The following is a 25,989-nucleotide window of genomic DNA, read 5'->3' on the forward strand; positions in this document are numbered from 1 at the left end:
CAGGATGCTGCACAGGACTCCAGAGCAGCGTTGCGCATGTGAGTAGGGCAAGAGTGCTGATGCTTCGTCTTCGGGCTTGATAGAGTCATGCTGTCAAGGAGCGCAGTCTCATGTACTGTCCCAGTGTAACCTCATATGACCACAACTGTTACTTCCCTGTCCATGATATTGTAATATCTTTATACATAAAATAGGGCAAATACCGCCCAAAATCTAGCCCTACTAATTTACTTGGAGCTCATTAATGGGGTTGTCCAGTTTAGAATATTATTTTCTATACCCTATTTTGGTTAATATAGCCTAATTCTAAATTAAAGGGGTATTCTGGTGGGGGTCCACCGCTCGGGATCCACACCGATTAGATGATTCTCTGGTCTATTGTCAGTTCAGTAGGGCCAGATATCTACATAGGTGGTCAGGGTTGAAGTATAATAGGCAACTTTGCTCCCATTGAAACCTATTATCTATCCTGAGGATAGGTCATCAATACAAATATCTGGAAAACCTCTTTAATACAGGAGGGTCCTTAGTGCAAAATTATCTGGTAAGAGTGAAGAGCAGTTACAAAGAGCATCACTCTCTCCGAAGGTCTTACTGTACTGTCCTGCACTACATAGATCAGTGTTTCTCAGCTTCAATACTCAGCGCCCCCCAACAGGTCATATTTTCAGGATATCCTATAGTAAGAACACCTGAGGCACCAACAATAATTACATCACCTGCGCAATACTGAGGAAATCCTGAAAGCATGACCTGTTGGGGGGGGGGGGGGACTGGAGTTGAGAAACACTGACTTAGATGATTTAAATGGACACTGTGTAATGCTAAATTTGCCCTGTGGTGGTGCTGCAGGGAAACTGAACAGTGACTGCATGGTTTTCTCACTGATCACAGGTGATTGCTGGAAGCCTCAACAATTAGACACTTTATGATCTGTTTGATTCCATTAATAAAGCCACAATCAAAATTTCATCCTTAGCAGTTCTATGGTCTATTGACATTCAATGACATACAAACCCAATTTGCTTACATTGTAACAGAAAAAAATCTGCTCCATACACTATATACCAGGGATCCCCAAGTACTGAATATCAAGAACTATATTCAACTATAAAAAGTCTGCTATAGACATTGTTAAACAGTTACTAAAATATCATATGTCATGTGACTATTTACCTGATGAACACTTTCTAACCAATTACTAATAAGAACAGATTAAAAAACCAAACAAAACATTTCACAGTGAAAAATGGTAAGTGCTATTATAATTAGATAATCAAAGTCCAGACAGATGTCTAAAGCTCACTAAAAGTCTTATGATTCTTGACCTAGGAGCCCAGTGCCAATGATAAGGTTGCTGCCCTGGTGTTAATTATTCCTCTGCCAAAGAAACCATTGGTTAACAAAATTATTTCTAGCTGCTAAGAGGTAAAACAGTAGAAGCCCCCCTACTACCACCACTAGTGCTGGTTCTCCACCATCCTGGAACAAGACAGTACAATGTTGTTGTGTTGCCCTCTACACCCTTATCATCTGTTGTAGGCCAAGGCATAGCTACTAGGGGTCAAGGAAGTGGAGGTTCAGGACCACTATAATGGTGAGGTCCACCCAGTGTCGTGGATCCCCAGTCGAGGCCCATACTCAACTGTCTTTGGCATTCGCAAGACATCAGTAAAGTAGAAACCTATGATAGAGTCCTACCAATCTCTGATCTGTAGGGTGCAGGCCACTTCGGGTCTCTAGCCTACATGAAGATGAACTATGTATCAGACATCCGTATTTCGATGCAGCCAGCACAAAGATATCATTGCATCATGCCGCCTATACCGGGCCAGAATACGATTCAGAGTGAGGTAGGTTTTATTTTTTTTCTATCACATAAGCTACTGTTTGTAGCAAAAGCACTATTATTTTTAAGGGGCCTTTGAGGAACACTTTTACTTCTAAGGGGGCACTATAACTTTTAGCAGGGCACTTAGAAGCATTACTACTTTTGAGAGGACCTTCACAAACACTAGCTTTTAGGGGGCACTATAACTTTTCAACCGGTCACTGTGGGGGACTCTAATATCTTAGGGACACTAACACTTTTAACAGGGCACTCACAGGCATTATTAGCATTAGAGGATACATTATGACTTTCAAGGAAGCATTGTTATATGAGTTCTATGGGTGTCATGTTTTAGCTCTGTATAACTTGGGGACTTTTGGTTAGCTAGCACGTAATATTATGATTAAATAGAGATTTCTGTGTCATTGTACTTTCTCTCGGCTGGCAATCTACCTTCATGCTTATCATTTTCAAACATTATTGGTTCTGTTTGTGAAACTTGCATTAATCAAAGAGCATGAAGAATCGGCGTGTCCACTGATGATGAGAATACAGAAGACCTGCAGAGAAAGTTCAATGCTGCAAGAAGCAAGAAAGGAGAGCCGGCTGCAAACTCAAGAACTAGCCATCACCTCCAATACAAACTGTGCATGGAAAATACAAAAACAGCAGAAATGTAAAGGACAAAGGCCAAAGAATTTATTGCTTCTCCTCCCACTTCCTGTTTCCAGAGAAATCTCATGACTTTGCTAATTTTTCTGAAGTTAACTAAAAAGATAACTTTTAGGAGTTTTCTGTAACTTTGATATTGATGGCCTATGCTTAGAATAGACCATCAATATCAATTCGATTCCTCTACTGCTGATAAGCTGACTTGAAGGGGCAGTGATGCTCCGAAGTGCATTACATCCCTTTTTTGTTTACTAGGTGCCATCCATTTGGTGCCTGGTAATGCAGATAATGTACAGCATATGCAGTTCAGTCCAATCAAGTGAATGGGAATAAACTGCAATACCAGATATAGCACCAAAGTATAGCTCTGTGTTTGGTAAACAACATTGCAGCCCCTTCCATCATGTAGTCCCATTTATCTGATATGGCCTATCCTATAAGATCGTCAATATTACAGTCCTTGAAAACTCCTTTAGTCTCCTTTGTCTGTATGCAAAAATATATAATATGCAATAAGATTATATCATATGCTCTGGATCTCCAGGAATCCACAGGGACAAATTTAGTATTTGGCATAGTTAACTAAATGAACTTTAATCCAATACCATAAAAAACCTTAATGCACATTCATTATGTCCCTCCAAGGCCATTCATGGTCAACCGATAAGTCTACGGACTACATTGTTCCATGTATGACTCAGGCAGATGTTAAAACATAACAATGCTGCATCATCAGATGCCTCTGGGAACCCTGCTAAGAGCACATATGAAGTAGATTTCAGGATTTAAAAGATATTCCTGAAAGTTAAGCTTTACAGGATTATCACGAATTCTCAAGCACTTCATACTTTGGCAAAGGTATCTTTTGGATCCTTCTGGACTGGGAATACGGTCAAGTTGACAAAACAGAGAACTAAGGAAGTTTAAATAGAAATATCACTCAATTCTAAACCACCCAGCGGAATATACTAGTGGTCTAGCTATGGGGTGGCTCCACAAAGTACCATAATGCTTTGACCACCATATTTACATATGAGGCTAGGTCGGTAAACTTTGCCTGGGATAACGGAAACGCTAGTTAAAGTCTGGCAAATGCCCCAATATGTCCACTCTTAATGGGCTTGTGCCCAGAAAACAACCCCTAACCATATGTCCTATTTGGGCATATAAATATCATGGAGTGGGGACGCAGGAACTCACTCTATGAGCCATTGTGACAGAAGATTCTTTGAGCCATCCTTCTATTACAGGGGGAAAAAATCAGCTCTTTGCCAGAGGTGGCAGAAGTAAGACCCTGGGTGATCACCTGTTCACCACAGGCACCACAAACTGAAGAAATGTGTCTCTGATTGGTCAATCCGTTTAAGGGTAGGTTCACTGGGGAGGAGTCTGCATCAGATTTTTCTGCTTCAAAGACCACAGTAGAAATCTGATTTCTGCTGTGCATATGAACTTAAATACAAACGGTTCTGCAAGTAGATTTAGTATTTCTGAAGGGCAAATCCACATGTGGGTATTCCAATGCAGACTCTGCAAACAGGTAAAAGTGGCATGCCACTTTTTTTTTATTTCAGAAGAAGTAAAGTTTCTCGTTGTGGAGAGTACCTAGTAGAAGACTTATAGGGCCATGCATGTTCCTCTGGGAAATGTATGCAAATGCAAAGACGGAACAATATCTCTATAGTGCCACCTATCAGTAGGCAGCATTCCTGCCAGTCAATGTCCGACCTTTTAACCAGTCTTGTAATAATGACTGGGAATAAAAGCCAAAGCCATAGTCTTTTCCAGAAGAAAAAGGTAACCTTTCACTGACACCTACTAGGGGCTCCCCCTAAGCAGAAACTTTACCCCTCCTGACCCATGTTATAGGCCTCTCACCCAACCCGCCAGAAACCTACTACACACTGATGAGGGCTTTTGTCTCCCATCAGTCTGTCTGTACATGGTTATCTTTTCCTGCTGGAGAAGACTCTGGCTGTGTCTTATATTCCCAGTTATGTTACAAGGCCGGTCAGATGTTGACTTGCAGGAATAAGTGGCACTATAAAGGCTTTATTCCATCTTCCCATTTGCATTCTTTTTTCTGCAAACAGTATATACTATGGTATGGATTCACATTGCAAGTGAGAGGACACTTAGGAGATGCAGATTCTGTGCAGATTAACACGGATTCCACTGCAAAAATCCACCATGTGAAAACACGCTAACCAATTGCTATGATTACATGTTCAGATCCCCACTTAAAAGCTCACAGCAGAGCCACACCTTTCCTCGTTTGTGCACAAATACATATCTGCGGCGAGCACTTTTGCCCTAAGGCTATGATTTTTGTTGTTCTGCGCCTATTGCAGAACAGAAAAAAACAGAATTGACATAGCTGCGAACAGAGCCTCAAACAAGGCCCCCTTGACACGGGCATATTTGTGCTCGCAATACGCAGAAAATAGAACCCATTCATGTCAATGGGTTAGTTCACACATACATATTTTCCCTGCGTATTTCGGTCACGCAAAAAGCAAATGCAGCCTGCTTATTTTTCTGCGTAGTTCTGCACCAAGGGCCACCATAGAAGTCAATGGAGGTTGCACAAATGTACGCTCAATGCACAAGGACATGCGTGTGAAACTGCGTTATGCCACTGGATAAAGAACACATTTTGAACTGATTAAGCCATTGCTGTGTATTTGTTTACCGTGCAAATGAACATGCCTTGAGGGCACAAAAAGTGCAGTGAAATACGCCGATGAACATGCAAAAAAGCCCTGTTCATTCTGCAAATACGCTACGCTCATGCGCATGTATGCTTGTGTGACGGGGGCCTAAATGTAGACCCCTTTGGTTGTCTGACACCAGCTTACGTCAAACATAAAACACATTTTAGCATCTATTACTGTTGCACAACTTGATACAATCTCAGCTCTACTACACCCAACTTAGATTACCATACGTCCGGGTCTTGCAGCCATAAAATGCAATTATATTACTGGCATCTGTTTTATAGAGAACTCATTCAGCATGTACATCAAAAACCTACTTACTCCAGGGCTTTGGAGAATACTTAAAATTTTACGCAAAACTGAATATGGTCTGAATTTAGCTGATATCTGTAACTATGTCCACATTTGGCCGATAGTCTGCACCAATATCAATAACAGGCAATACATAATATTGACATCTCTGCATCTTTCCTCCAGAAAGCCACCGACTGTCTGTCCGCTGTCTCTAACACTATGTCCTCTCTCTATACCTAAAACTAAACCTCTCTAAAACTGACCTGCTGGTGTTTCCACCCTCCACTAACCGACCTCCTCCTGACATCTCCATCTCAGTGTGTGGCGCCACCATAACTCCTAGACAACATGCCCGCTGCCTTAGGGTCATATTCAACTCTGATCTCTCCTTCACCCCCTACATCCAATCTCTGGCCCGAACATGTCATCTGCACCTCAAGAACATCGCAAGAATCTGCTCTTTTCTCACTGTGGACACGCTAAAAACACTTACTGTCGCCCTCATCCATTCTCTGCTCTATTATTGCAACTCATTGCTGGTCGGCCTCCCCTGCACCAGACTTTACCCACTCCAATCCATCCTGAATGCAGCAGCCAGGCTCATCTTCCAGTCCAGCCGCTACTCGGACGCCTCTGCCCTGTGCCGGTCACTGCACTGGCTGCCCGTTAAATACAGAATTCAATTTAAACTCACTACCTTCATTCACAAAGCCCTCCACAGCGCAGCGCCACCCTATATTGCCTTCCTCATCTCAATCCATCACCCAGCCCGGGCTCTCCGCTCTGCTAACGAAACCCGACTGAGCACGCCTTTAATTCGAACTTCTCACTCTCGCCTCCAAGACTTCTCCAGAGCAGCACCGGTCCTCTGGAACGCACTACCAAAGACTACCCGGGCAATCCAGGACTCGCAGAACTTCAGGCGTGCTCTAAAAATGCACCTCTTCAGGGAGGCATACCGCATTCCCTAAACAAACCCCTCTGTACTCCGCCTGATAACATGCTCCCTGACCTACTGACTGCAATCCCTGCTAGCCATCATAAACCGCTCCTGCAGTCATACCGATTCTGCCGTCACACGGCCAAATATCTGACCATTGCCTATGTGTATAGCATCCCTCACTCTCCACCTCGCCATACCGTGCACATCTCCAGCCCCTTTACCTTCTGTATCACCCCATTACTTGTAGTATGTAAGCTCGTTGGAGCAGGACCCTCACCCCTATTGTATCAATCAACTGATTACTATGTAACCGTGGTTCTGTAATTTTTGTACTTTTTTGTCTTTCTGTATTCCCCTGTCTATGTAAGCGCTGCGGAATATGTTGGCGCTATACAAATAAAGATTATTACTATTAATATACAGTATACACATTTTATTCATCCCTATAGTGTCTTCTAAATGTCTAAATGGTCAAGTGTGGAAAAAAGTTAGAGCCCATTCGTCTCCCTGCATTGAAATGCAAGGTCAATATTAGATACATATCGTTACGCCATGTAATTGTCTCCAGTAATTAGAGAAAGAAGCATGTAATTAGGTTGGATATTCTGCAACCGATCCATTTGTCAATGCTATAACATATATTCTAATTCTCCAAGCTGATCCAGTGTGACATTGATGTAGGAGTCCATCCCCGGACTATAATCCATAGACGGATGTTTAGTATCAGCCAGCCCTGCGGGTATCAGTTGAGAGAAGTGCCATATTGTCATCACAACGTGAGTACTGTATTACTGCGCTGGAAATGAATGATTTCAGAGAAAAGCTAAAGCTGGTTTAAAGCATTAATCCTAAAGGTTGGATTATTTGATGTGGGTAATCCTCCCCTGGGCATCACTGTCTATTCCATTAATCTTGCCTTGGTCCACAAGGATTGGTGACTGATGTTGCTACGGATAGAGCGAACACATCTGGCATGTAATAGTAGAGGTGTAATTTGTAGACCTTGTAGGACTATGAAGAGTCGAAGGGTCATTTGTACAAAGTTCAGCCTTGGACTAATTCTAGGTCACTGTGCTGAAACACATTCATGGATGAGAGAATAAAAAAAAAAAAAAACAAGTAAGAAACCCGATTATAACGATTTGATAATTGTTGCCAAGTCACAGAGCATTTTACAACTGCAACTCATTTTAATGAGAAGAGATTGTAATTGGGAAACCATATGTTTATTGGTTTTTCATGCTGAGCGAAACGAGTGGCACCTCCATGTCTGGATGGAACAGTTCAGGCTGATTCGTAAAATGACGTATAAAAAGTCAGTAGTCAGAGGGCCTTTTTATATTACCTTATGGAAACTAATGTTACAGTTCAGATATGCGTCTGAAATGTAAGTGTAACCTAGTAATTGTTTTGCCACATTATCCCCCAAGGTTAATAAAATTCACTTGACTTCTGGATATTATTCCCCAGGGTTAATATAGTTCACTTCAAAGACTCTATGAAAGTGGTCAAAAGCAGAACAGGCTGCTAGAAGAAACAGTTTGTGGAGAGGATGTGATATGAAGTAATATATGGAAAGGTCGTCGAAGACCTTGTTTGTGATTTGCAACAAAATGCTGGAGAAAAATGCTGTACTTTTGTTATTTATGATTCATTACTTATCATATGTTTCTTTATATAAATATAGACAATAATAAATATGCTTCAGAAGAGCTTAGAAACATCACTTGAGCGTTTCTCACTGTGTCCTTCTCCGATGCATCGTATATATACAGCAGAGTAGGGCTGAAGATACAACATACGGCTTGGGGATAATGGTGAATAGAGATGTAGGGTGCTAAAACAGCAGCATGAGGATATCTTGGGGTACTGGAATGATGGCTTAAAAGTAAGGGTGCGTTCCTACTACGTCTTTTCACTATGCACAGTCAGGGGTTTCCATCACAGCTGTCCAAAACAGCACTATGACAGAACCCCGAATAGAAAGTTCATATGCACTAGTGAAATGGACACTTTTTGGCCCGAAATCACGTTCACAAGTATGTAGGTAGCCTTACTGCACTTTTGTAAAACATTTGACATGTCATTGAGATATGATAGCAGTTTTGATCATTAGTGGTCTGGTGGTGGGACTCCCATCAAGTGCTGACATGAAAGGGCTGCAGCGCTCACATGAGTGAGATACTCTTCAGCTCAGAGACATAACTTGAAGCTTCTCGGCCCCATGGGAAAATCTGTAACAGGGCCCCCAACTATAATGCTTTATTCATAGTACTGGGCTCCCTATATGGAGAAGAGAGGCCTTATGGGCCCCCTAAGGCTCCTGGGCCCGGGTGCAACCGCACCCCCTGCATCCTCTATAGTTACGCCCATGCTTCAGCTGTTCTTGGCAGCTAAAAACAATCCACGGAAGACATTTATAGGCTTCTATGAGCCGTAGAGTATCGACCATGGGCGAAGAAAAACAACGTTCGGGTGTGTGCTGCAGCCCCTTTATTTTAGCAATTAGTCGAGCCCTCAACACCCGCCTTCCACTGATCAACACTTTTGACGTGTCTCGACTATGACATATCAAAAATTATAAGAAAGTGCAATTACGGCTAAAGTCACCCAGGGTCTTAGAGGGAAAGGGTTCAGACGTGGCCCGACAATAGTGCAAAAATGTTTGCCGGAATGTTGCTCGTTTGCCCAATTTTCAGGCGTGTAAATGTGTCGACTATCAGCAGATGGACGAGCGAATACGTGTTCGCCCGCTGATTGTCTTGTTTATGTGGCTGACTATCTCCCAGTGTAAACAGGGAGCTCCATGGGGACAACGATTATTAATAATTGTCCATCCCTGTACTGCAGATAATCTGACCATGTAAATATAATTAAATAGCGCTGACAGCATGCTCATTGTCAGTCTGTACTCGTTACCACCGGGAGATGATCTGCCAATAGAAAAGGGCTCCAGTCTGTCTTAGCTTAGCAGAAATGCCTATAAATCTCATATCATTAAAGCAACCCGTGCGGTTTCTATGGGGCCATTAAGGGAGTATTCCAGCTATTCAGTTATGCGCTTCATAAGGTGATTACGTGTCATTTTACTATATAATGTTACAACTTGTTTTACAAAGCTGCGAAGATATTACTCTGCCTTCCAATTCTGTAATGACGACACAGTTTGTACAGTTGTGAATGCACTTGTCAGTAACTGGTAATGGGGAATTATGGGAGATGTAGTTTTTGCACTTCCCGATGGCCATTTTAAATAAAGATGTGGAAATCTGAAGCTGGCTGGAAAGCAGCGGTGGCCGCAGGTCGGCAGAAAAAAGTACTGGGGTTGAGTTTAAAGATTTACATGGAAGTTTGTAATAATGACAATAAGTGGAAACTTTAGGGGAACTATAAAAACTTTGTCCAGTCTCAGAAATACCTCTTTAAATAGGAAAGCCTATTAATTTTTTTATGGATGATGTGAACTTATACGGGGATCTTTCAAAGCAGGTATTAAAAAAAACACAACCAAAGGGTCATGGAATGGGTAGGGAACAAATTTGGGGCCTTATATCTGGGATGTAGGGGTTAATAAACCCCCATGAAATCTAATCATTGTTTCTTACTGTGGGGCTGTCTCTGCTTTTAGTATGTCCCCGCTCAAATTGAGATAACCAGGTACAAAAACCATCTTATACAACACGCCTTAGACATGGCATCAGCTCTCATAAAAGTGCTCTACCCCTTTAAGGCTCCCTATCTCATTCCCTGCAGAATTCACTGCCATGTTAATATACAGCAAACTTTTATGGTGCTATTCTCCAAACCCCTCAAACTTATCGTCTCTAGGTCTTATTCACACAAGTGTTTTTATGCGGCTAAATTAGGTTTTGCCCTATCTTTCAGCCGCGATCAGCTGGCGCCTCACATAGGCTTCTATAGGATCTGCCAGCAAAGGGAGGTGGAGGGAGTTTAGCAGCGGCTAGAGCTGCTAAGCCATGTCAGCTGGCTCTATTGTGCCATTAGAAGTATTTTTGAAGATTTATGCCAGCTGAGTGAATTCCGGGCTGAATGGACCAGAAAACACAAATTTTAGCCATGACTTGTTGCCAATTTTTCTCGTACATGCATTTTATGGCTGCCAAGTGGCCAGCAGAAAAGCGCAATGCCCATGTGAATAAGGCCCTAATGACATTGCCCTACATCATTCAAACTACAGAAGACCAACACATCCATCAACTCCATGCGTGGCCCACCTCTGTGTGTTTAAGGCCAGTTTCCGACAAGCGTATTTCACTAATGTATTTGATCCGTATTTTCCGGACCGTAATTCGGAGCTCATGTAAATCAATAGGACTATTCCCACGGCCATATTTTTCACAGGCATATTTTGAAAACGCAACCTGACCTATTTTTTAGCGCATTTACGGTCATATTTGTATCCTTTTCTATTCGGCAAATACGGATTCGTATTTGCCTAATAGAAATTAAAATATACAAAGGCAAATACTGATGACCTATAGATATAATGTCATTTGAAACACGTCCATAAAACATATCTTTATTATAGACGTCTAACAATAGGCTTGTCTATAGCTGGCCTAATGGGTAATGCACCAGGATTTAGGTTAGATCAAGCAACATGTATCACTGTCAGGAACTCGTTCGATTGTCCTTTAAGGCACTTTTTTTAACAAGCCCAAACAATTGGCACTTGCTCCTGTGCTATTTGCTGTGTCCTTAGAAGTCCTCCAGTACAATGAATGTCCCGTGCCCTCTTCGCCTGCATTGTTATTGCACCGGGAAGAAATGTCACCCCAATGACACCGCATAATCAAATTACACGCTGCTTATATCACTATTCCATAATTATCATTGGGACTTAAATCAACTTCCAACCACGGGTCGTATTTTCTAGTAATTGCTACTTCTAAAATAATATATTCTCCTGATGGTTTCCATGCGGCACATAATAAATATGCCATATAACTCTAGAGTAATGCCTCATGACAATGTAACAATCCGGTGTAACAACTGTTTCCATTTCAGGAATCTCCATAACTTTATTCTATTAGACCCGCCATTAGGATTCTGTTATCTTTCCTACCACAAGAAAGTCAAATAAACATAAACATTGTTGCCTATCTGTGATGATGAAAGTAGTCCTTAAAATAGCTGAATTAATGATGCTTTTCTGCAGTTAATATAATAATACCCATCTGGTCTAGCAGCTGATTACTTTTTCCTTCACTTCTATATTTTCGCTCTAAAGAAGTAATTTTTATGTGTGTCGTGAAAATTATTATATACTTGCGTAATTATGATGGCGATTTCTGATTCTAATTATTAGATGAGCCAATTTACTGAACGTGGATCATAAAATATCCATTCTATATGCATTGTACTAATATTTTAAGACTAAAAGGATCATTTCAGGTCAGGTGTTAATAAGACCATCTCGGCTCATAGACCAATTTCTATTGCATTAGTTAAAGAGGCTCCGTCACCATCTTTTCACAGCCCCCTCTGAGAGCAGCACAAGGTAGAGTGGGGCTCGCTGATTACAGAGATATGCCCACTGTATATACTGTACAGTATCTGTGCAGTAGTTTGGAAGAAACTTGTATTTTATTAGTAGCAGCCGGACACAGAGGACTACAGGAAGTAGTCCTTAATAATTTACAATCCAATTTTGGATTCAGGGTTTTCAAGGAGGCTTTCTCTTTCTGCCATTATACAATGGTGCCGTCTGCTGGCTAAAGCTAGTACTGCGGTATGGGACATGCTGGAGAAGCCTCTGACAGCAGGGCGGCCAGAAATATACAGTAAGAATACCCTGCTGGACGTCTTCCGACATCGGAGCTGTGCAGCCTTCAATCAGAATGTCGTTAGACAGTGGATTGGAAAGGGTTAATATTCTTGAGGTGTAGCTAACCTAACTCAATCACGTGGTCGAGTGAAGTCCTCTATAAAGGCAACATGGGCAAGAAGCAGATACTCCTAACCTTGTATACGGGACATTACTGATAATGTTCCATTCAGGGAGTATCATGGGAGGACTCGGGCTGCAGCTGACACATGTGTATACAAACATGTCAACACTACTGCCAGTGTAAGCAGAGACGGCCGGTGAGGACAGAAGTGACATCACTGGACTGACGGGTAATGGAGCAGTGAGTATAAGTGTGTTCAACTAAGTTAAACTAGTATCAGGCTTGTTCCCACGAGCATATATCAGCCAATGTACGCTACGATCTGAGCAGTAAAAACACATGAAAGGGCACACAAATCTAACGTTTGTGCATCCGTTCAAATGGCATGGGCCCTGGTGCATATACGCCAAGGCCGCCATGCCGTTGCCTCTTCCCCTTCCCTACCCGGCTCACCTCCTCTCTCCTCTCCTCTGGCTGTTTGCAATGGGAGAGGACGGAGCCAAGCTCCCGCCCCTAGTCTGCAGCCAGCAGTGGAAGGAGGCGGGATGGAGTAGTACTTAGCTCTGCCCCCATCCCGCCCCCTCCCATTACAATCAGTCGGAGTGGAGGAGAGTAGAGGGAGGGAGTTTAGCAGTCACACTGCTAAACTCCCTCCCACCTCCCTTCTCTGGCCACTATCATTGGCTCTCATAGGAGCCCATGTAGCCACCGATGTATTCCAGACGGAAAGATAGTTCCAGGACTATCTTTTGGGCCCAATGTAAAAGCGCCTGGCGCTATAATGGCACAGCCAGGCGCTTTTACGTTGCGGGAATACGGCCATGTGATCCGATGCATTGCAATGCAATCCGTCAGATCATAGCTTATATCGTCCGACCATGAAAACGGCAGGCCAATATACGCTCAGGGGAACAAAGCCTAAAAGTCAGAAAACCCCTTTAATGAATTTCAAAAATTTTTACTTGGCATTTAAAACAAAAGAATAGATATTTTATTTGGGATGTTAAAAAAAATAGGGCTAAATTGTTGGTGACACCTGAACCTCACATCACATGGCCATGAGACCCCCCGTAAAAATGATACATGGTAGGTGGGGACCTCTTTTAGGCTGGTTTCACATTTCCGTTCGGACCTCCAGTCGGAGGTTCTGCTGCAGATCTAACTCAAAATACTAGAAGAAAAAGCGTTGCATGCAGTGCTCTATCTTCCGTCTAAAACCCAGACAGCTGTGAGCAAACCGAATGGACCCCATTATAGTCAATGGGCTGTTCAGTTCCATCCTGAGACGGAGCCGTTCGGCCATGGAGATTTCCCTTTCCTGTTGCCCGAACGGAGCAGGAAAGTAGAAGCCCAAGCGCAGGTGTGAAACAATCCTAAGAGATTTTTCCCTGGGACTCAAGAGTTTCAAGTTACATCTTTGCAAAAAGTCATCCAAAAGTCAAGACAATCTCCAAGTTTCTTCTCAAGACAGTCACCTAGGACGGACCTCACATGACTGGGAAATAGCCAGCGAACAAGTTCCCATGTCTGTTTTTTGATGACTACATTTCCCCCTCCAAACCTCAGCATTCACATCCATAATATATACACATCAGTCTTTCCTTCCTATGTGTGGAGGAAGCAAAGTCTTCAACATCTCAACAATGTATTTTTATGACATTAGCACAGTTGCAGAAAATTGTAGCTCGAAACAGGCCGGAGGAGCCCGGTGTGGAGCGTCGCTCCTGCCGCCACCTGCCACGTCGGTTCTCAATTCATGAAACACACTTTAATGTCAGAGCAGCACAATTATAACGGTACTATTCAGGATCACAGCAACTGGCACCTCACGCCAACCTCAACCCGCTGTTCATTTGTTTTCTCCCATAATAAAGCATGGCTTCCACATTCAGTTGAGTTTTTCCATTTCTCAGAAAAAGGGAAAAAGAAAACAAACCTCAACGTTGCACGATACTGTTACATTTTACCGTACTATTAAATCTATGGCCACACTGTATCTTTGTGACAAACTAAACAACCTTCATGTCTTCTTGCAACATCTCAGCTTCTACTAAGGCTTCACCACTGAACCGCCATTTTTTCACCTTTCTAAAAGTATATCAAGAAATGGGTTATTTTTTGCTGCTCACGTTATTCTGGAAGGTCTTCCTAGCAATGAATGAGTAATGAAGCATACTGCTGCATCATAATATATTTATAAGCTTTCTATTAACCACTTAGAAGACTTTTCTGCCAAAACGCCTCTTCTATCACTAGTGGGAATCAGCCAAAATAGTTGCAGATGTACGAGCCGTAATATGGCAGCAATATACTAAGATATGGTATAGAATAAGCAATGCTTAACATGAAACCCCACTACAATAGGTGCCCCGTCTCTTTAATTAGTACATTTGCCAATGTTCGCATATATTAAAAGGATTGTACGAGATTACAAGATCAGACTTTGTTTCTCCATGGACAGTGCCGCTGTCATCCAAGGGTTCAGTCCGTAAAAATAAGGCATTTTTTCCAGTATCCAGGAAACGTAATAGATGTGTTCATGAATTTCTTTCGAGGCCGGTGGTACTTGATCAGGTTATTATGGCTGTAATTATCATTTTACAGCTCACAGTCAATGTTGGTAATGAGTTCATATGAGTATCTGACCTGTAGACATGTATCACTTATTGGTTATGGATTTCCAATATGTCTGTTAAAAAATGTCTGTAATTTTTGGAAAAGTTGCCCAGAAAAAAAGAAAAATTCAGCTTGGTATGGTTTGTCTGGTATTACAACACAGCCCAATTCATATCAATGGGGCTGAGCCGCAATAACAGACACAGTCCACTGACAACACTGGCACAATTTCTCAAGTAGACCCTTTATCTACTCTCATACGATCCCACTAACGTGAAACGTCACCATCATAGTCTAGAATAGCTCCGAGTCAAAGAAGTGGCCTGTTCATCAAGGCTGACCACCCTCGCGCTATTCACAAGCAGTGAGGAGAGCGTTCACTTTTGATGTTGTAGATGCGAAGTCTGCAGTACAGCCAACCCCTTCGACTCAAGAGCTTCAAGAGCGGAGCTCCGAGTCAAACTTCTAAGTATGCTTTCTCTGAAATGCTGGTGGTTTTACGTCCATTCAAAAATGCTGAAAAAACTACTAGGTGAAGGAGGTTTTAGAAGTATCTCAACATGTGGCACTTCACTTTAAATTGTCCATAAACCCAAATAGGTCACCCAGGTAAGAACTGTGACACGTCTGCCATTACCTTATTTAGTTCTGAAAACGCACTAAATTTCCTTTAGTCATCAAATTCCAATTGTGGAGCTCGAAAGAGCCTAATAAATTTTAATTTCCCAAGAGAGGAAATGGCAGATTAAGCAGAATTCTCATTGGATTGGAGAAAATCATGAGAAATTGTTGTAGTTTATGTTAGTTTGCTTATTTGGGTTTTATATGCACTGTAAAATAATTGTAACTGGATAACATGTCTTCTCGGAAAATCTTAGGGCAGACCCAGACTTCTGTCTTGGGATATGCAAAAACACGCAATATGGAAAAGTTCTGAGCTGAACTGCAGCTTTTGCACTTTTGTGTCCTTGGTGGAGGGTTGGTCTTCATTTATTTGGTGCGCTGTGCAGTACCTTCTCTTGACGCCCCTCCCTTATGGTGTGCCATAAAGTGTCCAAATAGTACAATTATCCTGTGACCAAATATTACTGTCCAGTCGATAAACTAGGTAACACAGTTGTATCCCGAGCATCTATCTTTCCATATTACCAGTTGTACGATTGTAAGCACTGGCGTAACTAGAGTAGATGCAGGGGATGCGGTTGCACCCGGGCCCAGGAGCCTTAGAGGGCCCATAAGGCCTCTTCTCTCCATATAGGGATCCCTGTACTATGAATAAAGCATTTTAGTTGGGGCCCCTGTTACAGATTTTGCATTGGGGCCCAAGAGCTTCAAGTTACGCCTCTGATTGTAAGCGCAAGTTTTGGCTTCCAGACCATCAGTGCTAGTGGTGCTCTGCATAGTAGTCCCAGGTTGTACACTTCTAAAGGTACCTTTACACGGAGTAACTATCCTTCAGACAGTTATTGAAGTGTATGAACAGCAATTGTTTGTTTGCTTTGACACAGAGCAATGATTGTTCATTACTTGTTTGCCAACATATCGTTCGTAGGGGATCGCCATACAAATTTATTTGAAAAGTTGTACAAATCCGAACGACTGTCATCAACCAGGTACAATTTTTGACAACCGTCCCCAGTAGATGTAGGTGAAGCGCTGTTGTATAACCTATTGAACTGTAGTCAATATAATGTACAGTCCGAACTTCAGAAACCAATTAAAAGTTTAGTGCAACTATCGTCAATATAGTTGCTAATGAAGTAAGGCAGAGCACGTACGTCATTAGCAGGTATCAGTCTATCTAGCTAGACTTTAGCAGTTTGAACAATAGTTCTGGATCAGGACCAAGACAAAGGCCATTTAAAGAAAAAACATTATCCCTGCCGGAGTGCCTATCTCTGGGACTTGTAGCACAGCAGACAGGTGGCAGATGGGTTATTAACGTTTGCACAGCAATGCAGTCTGGGTACATTGTGTTATGCCTAATGCAGGACATACAGGGGCAGTGCATGACACATGGATTCACTTACTTGGAATTATGTTCTTTGAATTCTTATCAGGAGTACTGTTTCTGCTTGAGGAGAGGGCCAAATAGGTGTAAGGTGACTTATGGGTGACGCAATGCTCCTCTGGGAAATTTGGTATGCAAATTGCAGATAGTACAATGCTTCTGCAGCGCCACCTATTGGAAGGCAGTTTTCCTATAAGTATCTGACCTTTAAAAAGGCCTTGTAACATGACTAAATATATAAGTGAAACCAGAGTCTTCTCCATGAGAAAAAGAGGAAAAAAAGATACCTATGTACAGATAGCCGTTTCAGGGTTTTTGCGTTATGTTAGAGTACTGTTACACATGGCTGGGTGGGAGGCCTGCGATGTAAGTATAGATGGCGCTATTTGCATATTGAATCCTCGAATGCAGCATGTTGAGTTTGAATATGTTTATTTCATTACCACTACTCCTAGGTTTAAGCATGTTGAAACCAACTTCTTGAGCTTCTTCTTTCAAAGTGATGCCTTCATACACATTAGATTGTGGAAGAATCATGCCAAAATTAACTGGCTTAAAGGGGTTTTCCACACAAATACAATTCATGACCGATCCTCAGGATAGGTCATCAGTAGTTGGTTGGTTGGCGTCCACCGCTCGGGATCTTTGCCGATCAGCTAATCAGCTACATTCAATGGGAGTTGCATCTGCAGTTACAAGCATTGGCCACTACTTAAGGGGTATGGAGCATCAGCTTCCACTTCTTACCCCTGGGTATTGTAGTGCTGGCAGTTGGCGCCCACCTGATTAGTTGATTGGCCAGGATCCCAACTATTGTTGATCTATTCTGAGGCTTTAGGGGTACATTGACTAATGCTGACATATTGGAACTGCTGGACTGAGTGCTGGCATTGTATGACAGGATGCCCATTTATCTCAATAGATGTCATGCAAAATCAGGGGTGCAGGAAGTGGGACCCAGAGGGATCAATTGTTTACCCTGGCCGCCACATTCTGAAAGACGTTGTGTCTGATGGCAAAACCCCCTTAAAACTTCCAACAAAACTCGTTAAGGGCATAAAGGAATATTCTGCGAGATGTTGTGGAATAATCCGCTGTCTTAAAAAGTGGAATGGAATTACTGGCAGAATTAAGCCATTTTCAAAACGGTGTCAAATTTGGCATGTTAGACCGCGTATTTTACTGAAGGACAGAATATTCCGCAACATCTAGCAGAATATTCCAATATACGTCCATGAATAGTATGTCGCAACCAAAACCCTTATAGAGAAACCACGATCATTTGCAGTACAAATAGCACTATATTAGCAAGTGTGGAGATGCTCCTCAAAAATGAAGCTTTTTCTGAGATTTTAAAATTTACCCCAAATACTTTATTTCTCATATTGAGAAGATTTTACGGCTAGGGTTTGTTATAGTATTCTACAAGAATGCCCTCTAGTGGCTGCATGATTGTGAAATACAATACAGATGCTGTAAACCTACATGATATTAGCGGAAATGACTAATATAGTATTCTGCAAACATGGTGATGGCGAACTCACTGAAAACGTTCAGGAGGTGGGCGCCTTTCTTGAGTGTAACTATATTACATGTTACGGTCACTTCAGAAGGGTCGGTGATCCGAGGATTATTCCGATTGCCAGATTTGGAGTTGAGAAGCAATTTTTTTCCCCAAAAAATAAGGACTATTGACTTGTACCTCATTGTTTTGTTTTTTTTACTTCCTCTGGATCAACATTGGAGGATAATAGGCTGAACTGGATGGACATGTGTCTACTTTCAGCCTTACATACTATGTTGCTATATAAAGATCACAATGGAACAATGCCCTCTTGTGGCTACATAATTGTGAAATACAATTTAGATGTAGCAGGGCCGACGCAGGGTATCACGATGAGTCTAACTGCAGTGCTATGTGAAAACACACAGTAGACAATGACTTGACCAAGTGATGAACTCACCTGTGGTACATCTGAGAGACGGAGGCTTATACATCGGGATCTGGTAATATCCAAATACATACTAACTCTACAGTACATGACGGTACAGTACAACGTGAGCAGGATTGCAGATGGTTGTACATGATAAGCACATGTAGGCAAATATAGAGTATGTAGACAAGTATATATAACTATGCAGTACATGACAGTACATTACAAAGTCGGGAAGAATGCTGATGGTTGCATATGATAAGCACATGTAAATAAGCACAGAGTATATAGAAAAGTATATATAACTATATGACAGTGTAGTATAACGTGGGGATGAATGCTGGTACTTGCACATGATAAGCACATGTAGACAAGTATATTGGCACAAATATATAACTATATAGCATATGACAGTGCAGTAGAATGAGAATAAGAATGCTGATGATAAGAACATGTACACGAGTATATAGGGTATATAGAGAAGTATATATAACTGTATAGCATATGACGGGTACAGGACAACATGGGGGAAGAATGCTAATTGTTGCAGATGATAAGTACATGTAGGCAAGTATATAGAGTATATGGACAAGTATATGTAAGTATACAGTATATGACAGTCGAGTTCAACGTGGGGAAGAATACTGATTGTTGCAGATGATAAGTACATGTAGACAAGTATGTAAGGTATATAGACAAGTATATATGACTATACAGTATACAGTATGATGGTACAGTACAACATGGGGAAGAATGCTGATGGTTGCAGATGACAAGTCCATGTAGACAAGTATATATAACTATATAGTATATGACGGGTACAGTACAGCATGGGGAAGAATGCTGATAGTTGTACATGACAAGTACATGTAGGCAAGTATATATATAATTGTACAGTATATGACGGTAGAGTACAACACGGGGAAGAATGATGATAGTCGCAGGTGGTAAGAACACGTAGACAAGTATATAGAGTATATAGACAAGTATATATATATAACTGTACAGTATATGACGGTAGAGTACAACATGAGGAAGAATGATGATGGTTGTAGATGACAAGTACATATAGACAAGTATATAGCGTAAATAGACAAGTATATATAACTGTACAGTATATGACCATAGAGTACAACAAGGGGAAGAATGCTGATAGTTGCAGAAGGTAAGAACTCGTAGACAAGTATATAGGGTATATAGACAAGTATATATATATAATTGTACAGTATATGACGGTAGAGTACAACACGGGGAAGAATGATGATGGTTGTAGATGACAAGTACATATAGACAAGTATATAGGGTATATAGACAAGTATATATAACTGTACAGTATATGACCATAGAGTACAACAAGGGGAAGAATGCTGATAGTTGCACATGTTAAGCACATGTAGACAAGTACATAGACACAATGGGCTGTGCAGATCAGAAAAAAGATGCATAAAGTTACCAGCACTGAAGTGGGGAGATGAGAATATATTTTCCTAAAAGATTAAAAAATTCCGAATGAGATGGAAAGAAAAGTGGAGGCAGAGACAGGAAAAAGGCAGCAGAAGGTGAAAAGAGAAGGAGAGGCGTAGTGAACAGATGGAGGGATAGAGGGAAGGACAGGGGAGACACAAAGAGGAGCTGCGTGGTGCCATGCCTGAGCACAATGCTAGTTTAGGGGGCAATGAATGTATCCACCTTACCCTTCATGAATGGATTCCTGCATCCCACAGCCTGTGCAAGCAAAGAGCAAGTCGCCTGTTCTAGCAAAAGCCAAGTGCATCCCAAGAGCAGAAGGCACCCCTTCACTGCCAGGGCGCTGTGCACTCTGCGTGCCCTCTCCAACCTCATAACTAATCCCGTTCAGACCACAACCTAATTAACACCTGCTAGTATGTCATTCTGACATGGAACTGACGCACATTTCTTAACCCCTTCCCCTCCAAAGTGCACCAAAAATCTTACTGCTACATCACATGTATGCTGTAGAATAGTGCTGCAGGAATATAAGCCAGGCATGTCACCTATATACTGTAGATATGTTCTCTTCCAAGTTCATTCTCTCGCAGGTCTAACTATTTGGTCCTCCAGGAGGTAAAACAAAAATTATTTTTGGGAATCAACTTGTTAACAAGTAGAGCAAGCACTTGGCAGTGCCAGTACATACTACATATAGCACAAAACAGCATACCCTAATAGGCTTAGGTTCTTTCCCTATCCCATCATGCCAACTACAACTCATAGCACTTGCCCTCTTTAAGACAGAGCACACTCCAGTATACTCAGTGTGGCAATCCACCTGTATAAACCCAGATCCTACTCTTCTCGGAAACCTAGTACCCAGTTGCAGAACCTAGAACCCAGTTGCAGAACCTAGTACGTCTACATGATGACAAATAGTCTCGTGATGACTTGTGCACCTACCGCAGTAATGACCAGAGCTGTGCTGAAGGGTTAACCATGATGACACTACAGATAGACTGCATTTCTTTCCAGCTACTAAATGCAACCTACTAGTCTCTGACATGAGGGGCTGCTAGCTAGAGGTATTCACAAGGTGACATGACAGGATAGGGTTACGCACAAGGAGGTTCCCCTCTGGAAGGATTTAGGGAGGGGAAAGTTCGGATCTACAGCCAATAATGTCTTGAGGAGTGGTTAAGAACTTCGCTGCTTATGTTAACTCAGGCATGAACATGGTCCTGTGTATTCTACACATTCATCTACTCTGAAAAGGTCATTTACATTATTGATCCGATTCAGATGATAACAAGTATACATAATTATAATGAGCTTTTGGGAATAGGATAAAAAAAACATGATAAAGCAATTGGGTCCTCTTTTCTTAATGGTGTAGGATTACTCATGCATTAAAGTTGTCTGAAATAAGTGAAGGGGTAAACCACAAGACTTGGTGGGTTATACACTCTGGCCAACCTGCTGACTATATAACTATATAACACACACTATGACTGAAGCACCTGTAGATGGATCCTAATATATGACGTCTGGGTGACTTATGTGATATATAGATAGGAAGTAGGGCAGCTGTATTGGCAGATGTGCTGCTTTGGTATTCAGCTGATAGAAGTGATAATATCACTTATCTATTTGACATCGGAAATCTATATCAGAAAAGATAGGGACCATTCCTCTGTATATAGAAAGCAATGACTTGCGAAGACCATTATAGTATTAAGGTCTTAACACTGATGATGAGCTTGAAGTTTTGTTAATAAAGCTATCAAAAAATATGAGAATCTCTATTTTACCGTTTCCTACACCTTGGAATAATAAACGTGGAGTCACATCCAATGATTATCTGAGAGACATCCTATATATGTGACTTTTTGCATTGTCTATTTGTTTATGTATAGGCACACGCCAACTTGTTATGTTAATACTTAATAAATAAAAGTTAATTTTTAGTTCTTTTCAGTGAATTTGCACAGACTTTTCAAGGACTCTTTCGCCACTGTGATTAATACATATAAATGACTTAAGACTGAAAGATGATCCCTCAAAATGATCCCTCAGTTTTCGGCGATCCTCTTTGCATAACTCTTAAGTAGCTAATTAGCTACTTAAAGAGTTATAAATGCAGGCAGAGCAGGACACCGCTGATTGTGAGAACAAAGCAGCTGTTGGCATATACAAAACAGCAGCTTTGTTCTCACAGTTATCAGGGGTGTCCCGTTGAGCTAATAGCTCCGAGAAACAGCAGGTACGCTGACAGCTCCTTTGTTCTCGAAGCTTTCAGCTGGTATCCCGCTGGGAAGTCCCAGCGGGATACCAGCTGAAAGAAGGCTATCAGCGCTGCCTGCTGAAAAAATCAGAGTGCGGCGCTGATAAGAGTCATCGTTGATTTCTAGATATGAGATAGATAGATAATAGATAGATAGATAGATAGATAGATAGATAGATAGATAGATAGATAGATATGAGAGAGAGATGATAGATAGATGATAGAAATATGCGATAGACACATAGATAGATGATAGATATGAGATAGATAGATGATAGACATGAGATAGATGATAGATAAATAGATAAATATGCGATAGACAGATAGATGATAGATAGATAGATAGATAGATAGATAGATAGAGAGATAGATATGAGATAGATAGATAGATAAATAGATAGATAGATAGATAGATAGGAGATAGATAGATAGATGATAGACATGAGATAGATAGATGATAGATATATAGATAGATATGCGATAGACACATAGATAGATGATAGATAGATATGAGATAGATAGATGGATAGATAGATAGAAATGAGATAGATATGAAATAGATAGATAGATAGATAGATAGATAGATAGATAGATAGATAGATAGATAGATAGATATGAGATAGATAGATAGATGATAGATATATAGATAGATATGCGATAGACACATAGATAGATGATAGATATGAGATAGATAGAAGATATTGGATCAGTTCATCTTATATTTTATAAGACGTGACCGTTTGTCTGATCCTGGCTTCAGGGTTCGGTGCATCAGTCAGGCACTACACCTTTGTGAAATACGACTTTATAATTCGCAGATGCCTCTTTTCTCTATAGTCCGTCACACTGGTAGACAGCAATAGTGACATCTGCAGGATAAAGGTAGGTACTGTTTTCCATTAATCTGCACCATGGCCACTTTGACATGAACATGTTTTCCATCAGCCTTTCATCCAGTTTCTTCCTGTCCATAAGACATGTGTGACACTGGTTAAGCACACTGTCTGTCTATTTGGGGATATGGCGGTATACGTGAGGCTACAGAGAGGTGATATCAAAGAATCACATTTCCATTAGAAATTTCCGTTCTTCTGTTTTGATATGGAACAAAAGAACAAAAAAACAGCGTGCCGGATTTGTCAAATGATGGAAACCAGAAGCCTCATGGAATCCATTGACCTTAATGTATTCTGTCTGGTTTCCATCATTTTACAGGAAAATAGTGCAACATGTTGCATTTATGCCGCTTCCCCTGCTCAGAGCCTTACCCATAGAAGCTCTTTAGAAAATGATTAGTCTCCATTTATGATGAGCAGTCTTATGTTATTCAAGTGAGTGACTATCCGTTGGCAATCTAGACCTTTACACACATGCAGTGATCATGTTTTTTTCCGTTTTATGAAATATCAGATTTACAATGAATTTTCATGAATAATTTTAGTTAAAGGGGTATTTTACTCTTGGAATTTTATGGCAGATTCACAGGATATACCATGAAGGTCTAACAGATGTGGGACAATCTCTTGGATTTGTACCTATCTCAACATCTGAGCTCGACCACCCTTGGACCAGCGGCATACAATGGCCAGGGGTGGTCAGGAGTTGTGGAAACAGTCAAGCAGGTTGTCTTTTGCCTTAAGTCCCAGAGAAGTGAATGAGTTATGGAAACAGTGTAGCAGAGAGAGCTCTCCCATTCACTTTTATGGGAGCTATAGAAACAATGTAGTGCAGTCAACTGTTTTCCTAGTCCATGGCATGTAGCACAGAGCAGTATTCCCATTGCGGTCATAATGGGTGAAGATTGGAATATTCCTTTAAGCTCTCATTCAGTTGAACTATAATATGTCATGGCTATGGTGTAACAAGCTAGATAGCAAGCACTGTACATCCATTGGCATACTAGCTCAAGATTTCCCATATTCCTTATGTGAATGGGTATATTACTCTTAAGGAAATACAGGCAAAGGCAGCAGATAAAGGCCAAAAAATCACACTTTTTTGCAACTTTTTGCAAATTCTGTTATAAGTGCCTTTATAATTTTCCCCTATATTTTTAGATTTGCCAGGCTGGGCTGTGTAATAATAGTCGGTCACAAGCAATGCAGAATTATTTCTTTTTTTTTTTTTTTTCAAATCAGATTTTTATTGTGGTTTTCACAAAATATACAGGGGTAACAGAAAAGAACACAGACAGATAGAAGCCCGAAGGCTAAGGGTCCGACTCGAACCGACGCTCAATAGTAAGTGATAACAAAACATACATAGTATTCTCAACTTGGTGCGGTCTGCACCGCCTATAGCTGTACGGATGGCATGGAGAAGAGACTAAGTCGTCTCGCATCGGCTTCTACAAAACAGTTGTCCTTTTCTAGTCGGACCGTCATAAGGAGGCGAAAAAGGAGGAAACCAGATAACCAACAATGAAAGGGGGAAGGAGGGGGAGAAAAAAAGGGGGGGAGGGATGCAGTATGGAACGCCTGCACTAGAGGGGGTGTAGAAGGGCACGTCTCACTCATCCCACAACGCCGAGGATCTCACCTCACGCCACGGAGCCCAAGTCACGATAAATTTATCGTAGGAATTATTTGACCAGCTGTGGAGTTCCTCCAAGGAATATAAGTTGTCAACTCTCTCCCTCCATTGACCCAGCGACGGAGCCGTACTCTGAAGCCACAGGCGGGGGATCAGGGATTTGGCTGTGTCTACTAGCAGGACGACCAGTTTGTTCCTTTTCGGGTGGAAATGACTACTGGGCCTCCAAAGGAAGACTAGCTCTGGGGAGAGGAGGGTATTTGGCGCAACTTTCTGAATGATTTTTCCTACTCCCTGCCAGAACGGGGATAACGTCGGGCATGACCACCAAATGTGCAAGTATGAACCTACGTCAGCAGAATTATTTCTTTAAGTCGAATATATGGCATACATGTCACGAGCTTCCAGGTCTATACCCACTAAATAAAGGTTTTAGGCTTCAATAAGCAGAATAATGATCCCTAGATAAATCATTTCTCTTTCAATAAATATGTGAAGAATAGCTGTATAAAGATCATACAGAGTGACCGATACAAGGGAGAAGCTATAGCAGATGAAAATAATATATCGACGGCCTACAGGCCTCAATCTCCAGTCCCTGATGAAACGTCAGGTTCGAGAGACAATTTATTGTTTATAACGGAGTCATATTGAAGTTATGTGAAGTTATGAAGTACAGTATGTGCATCCTTCGCTGGTGGCGGAATATTGATTGGATATGTGCTAGATTTAGAACATCATGTTGCTAGATTGAAAGCGCCTCTTTAGGATTTTTGCCTCTGCAATCTTGT

At 41.5% G+C, this 25,989-nt stretch overlaps 1 protein-coding gene across 4 annotated transcripts in view; it reads right to left on the bottom strand.

Moving 5' to 3' along the window:
• Positions 1-25,989, bottom strand: part of ZNF385A (zinc finger protein 385A) — a 354,552-nt gene that overhangs the window by 61,673 nt on the left and 266,890 nt on the right. The window contains exon 1 of one of the 4 annotated variants that reach the window (XM_066584304.1): positions 21,346-21,456. The exons of 2 other annotated variants lie outside the window; for them this stretch is intronic. The gene's annotated coding sequence lies outside the window, so the exon portion shown is untranslated. Of the gene's footprint in view, positions 1-20,624; positions 20,644-21,345; positions 21,457-25,989 lie in introns of those variants that run through there. One more of the 4 variants, XM_066584305.1, reaches the window with a different exon arrangement.

Source organism: Eleutherodactylus coqui, chromosome 1 (genome assembly GCF_035609145.1).
Source record: "Eleutherodactylus coqui strain aEleCoq1 chromosome 1, aEleCoq1.hap1, whole genome shotgun sequence".
NCBI classification, from domain to species: Eukaryota; Metazoa; Chordata; class Amphibia; order Anura; family Eleutherodactylidae; genus Eleutherodactylus; species Eleutherodactylus coqui.